This window comes from Lethenteron reissneri, unplaced genomic scaffold, assembly GCF_015708825.2.
Source record: "Lethenteron reissneri isolate LAM-NWPU_2019-01 unplaced genomic scaffold, ASM1570882v1 scaffold_1638, whole genome shotgun sequence".
Lineage (NCBI taxonomy): Eukaryota > Metazoa > Chordata > Hyperoartia > Petromyzontiformes > Petromyzontidae > Lethenteron > Lethenteron reissneri.
In genome coordinates this window covers 1631195-1634487 of record NW_026891375.1, presented here as the reverse complement: position 1 = coordinate 1634487, position 3293 = coordinate 1631195, and positions in this window count along the sequence as shown.

Here is a 3293-nt window from a genome sequence, read left to right as displayed (position 1 = left end):
ATTGGTCCACACCCGAGACAGCTTTCCTTCGAGCCTAGTCTCATATGGGTTGGACCAATGACGCCAAAAGGCGCACAACTCAAGGACAATGCCATCAGAGTATGAGAGCTCGGCAAGCATCTACACTATGGGGACCTCATTTGCCAGTAATATATAATTGGTTCTTTACCCTTCTATCTGGCAACAAAACTGACACCTTTTTGCAAGGAGTCATGTTTGCATAGACCGCAATACCTGCAGTCATAATACAAACAAAAGAACATAACTCTGATAATGTGCACTGTCCTTGAAGTTGATTGGTCCACACCCGAGACAGCTTTCCTTCGAGCCTAGTCTCATATGGGTTGGACCAGATGACGCCAAAAGGCGCACAACTCAAGGACAATGCACCATCAGAGTATGAGAGCTCGGGGCAAGCATCTACACTATGGGGACCTCATTTGCCAGTAAAAATATGATAATTGGTTCTTTACCCTTCTATCTGGCAACAAAACTGACACCTTTTTGCAAGGAGTCATGTTTGCATAGACCGCAATACCTGCAGTCATAATACAAACAAAAGAACATAACTCTGATAATGTGCACTGTCCTTGAAGTTGATTGGTCCACACCCGAGACAGCTTTCCTTCGAGCCTAGTCTCATATGGGTTGGACCAGATGACGCCAAAAGGCGCACAACTCAAGGACAATGCACCATCAGAGTATGAGAGCTCGGGGCAAGCATCTACACTATGGGACCTCATTTGCCAGTAAAAATATGATAATTGGTTCTTTACCCTTCTATCTGGCAACAAAACTGACACCTTTTTGCAAGGAGTCATGTTTGCATAGACCGCAATACCTGCAGTCATAATACAAACAAAAGAACATAACTCTGATAATGTGCACTGTCCTTGAAGTTGATTGGTCCACACCCGAGACAGCTTTCCTTCGAGCCTAGTCTCATATGGGTTGGACCAGATGACGCCAAAAGGCGCACAACTCAAGGACAATGCACCATCAGAGTATGAGAGCTCGGGGCAAGCATCTACACTATGGGGACCTCATTTGCCAGTAAAAATATGATAATTGGTTCTTTACCCTTCTATCTGGCAACAAAACTGACACCTTTTTGCAAGGAGTCATGTTTGCATAGACCGCAATACCTGCAGTCATAATACAAACAAAAGAACATAACTCTGATAATGTGCACTGTCCTTGAAGTTGATTGGTCCACACCCGAGACAGCTTTCCTTCGAGCCTAGTCTCATATGGGTTGGACCAGATGACGCCAAAAGGCGCACAACTCAAGGACAATGCACCATCAGAGTATGAGAGCTCGGGGCAAGCATCTACACTATGGGGACCTCATTTGCCAGTAAAAATATGATAATTGGTTCTTTACCCTTCTATCTGGCAACAAAACTGACACCTTTTTGCAAGGAGTCATGTCCTTGAGTTGTGCGCCTTTTGGCGTCATCTGGTCCAACCCATATGAGACTAGGCTCGAAGGAAAGCTGTCTCGGGTGTGGACCAATCAACTTCAAGGACAAGTGCACATTATCAGAGTTATGTTCTTTTGTTTGTATTATGACTGCAGGTATTGCGGTCTATGCAAACATGACTCCTTGCAAAAGGGTGTCAGTTTTGTTGCCAGATAGAAGGGTAAAGAACCAATTATCATATTTTTACTGGCAAATGAGGTCCCCATAGTGTAGATGCTTGCCCCGAGCTCTCATACTCTGATGGTGCATTGTCCTTGAGTTGTGCGCCTTTTGGCGTCATCTGGTCCAACCCATATGAGACTAGGCTCGAAGGAAAGCTGTCTCGGGTGTGGACCAATCAACTTCAAGGACAGTGCACATTATCAGAGTTATGTTCTTTTGTTTGTATTATGACTGCAGGTATTGCGGTCTATGCAAACATGACTCCTTGCAAAAGGTGTCAGTTTTGTTGCCAGATAGAAGGGTAAAGAACCAAGTTATCATATTTTTACTGGCAAATGAGGTCCCCATAGCATATTCTTGGTTCTTTCGGTAAAGTCACGGAGATAGAAAATATAAGTAATAAAATAAAACTAGAAATACATTGAAAATAATTGAAGCAAAAAACCACGACGTTTCGATCGTAACAAATGCAGTCTTCATCATCCGCCTGACGAAGACCGCTTTTGCTTTTATTATTTTAAATGTATTTTTATTAAATATTGTTATTTTTATTTTCTATCTAGGTAACTTTACTGAAAGAACCAATAATATGAATTCCTGCAGTCACGAAAGTTTTAAGTCAAATGTATTTGACCAGGTAAATTTTGAGCCTGCATTGGCCAGGTGAATCACGGGAACACTGCAAAACTCCTTTTTATCCATCGGTGGGCGTCAAGGATAAGGAGGTGGTACAGTACATAAAAAAGTTGGACTCGCCTCTTTTCCATTTGCGTAATATTTTCTCTGGATGCTCAGGTTTCAGCCAATCCATGCAACATTCATCGATTGTCTGAAAATACCTTAATATCTAGAGGACCATAGAGCATGGGAGGGAATTTGGCACCCGCTTGCTGTCTGGCCGCTGGTCTGTGGTTCACCCTCACGTATTTTGTCATCCCCTCTAGGAGAGCGATGTGGATACCGTGGGGCATGCAGCGTTACCAGTTGAGGTTATGACTCGGCCAATCTGGTTACAGTGGCCGCACAAGTTCAAAATGGAGAAGGTAACGCGAGCAAGCAAGGTTACATATCGGGTTACTGTTGTATATATAGGCCTTTTTCCAAAAAATTATATTAAGAATAATTCTGCCAATATATATTTTTAATTGATCGGGGTAAGCAGGGGACATGAAAGGGTGAGAGAACCAGCTGCCCTCACACACCGGCCAGGCAGCTGGAGATAACCATAAAAGGTAATTAAAAAAAACACCTTGGTACAAAGGAAAGAGAGGGGGAATTATCTAATGAGATTCTGGGGAGATCTCATCACAACTTCAAAAGGCCCCCTCAACACAATGCAGAGTACTAAGCGCCACGATTAATTTTTAAATAAATTTCGATTTAAAGCTTTCGTGACTGCAGGGATTCATCTTCTTGGTTCTTTCGGTAAAGTCACGTAGAAGGGAAGTAATAAATAATAAAAATAAAACATAAAATAAAATAATTGTCACGACGTTTCGGCTACAACGCAAGCAGCCGTCTTCAGGTGAAGAATGAGACACTGCCAAGCTAGGAACTTATATATAAGCTGGGTTGGAGGTGGAAGAAGAGCGCCTTAACAAAAAGAGTGTGCATATCAAGAGGAATTTAGCATATTCATGGGAAATG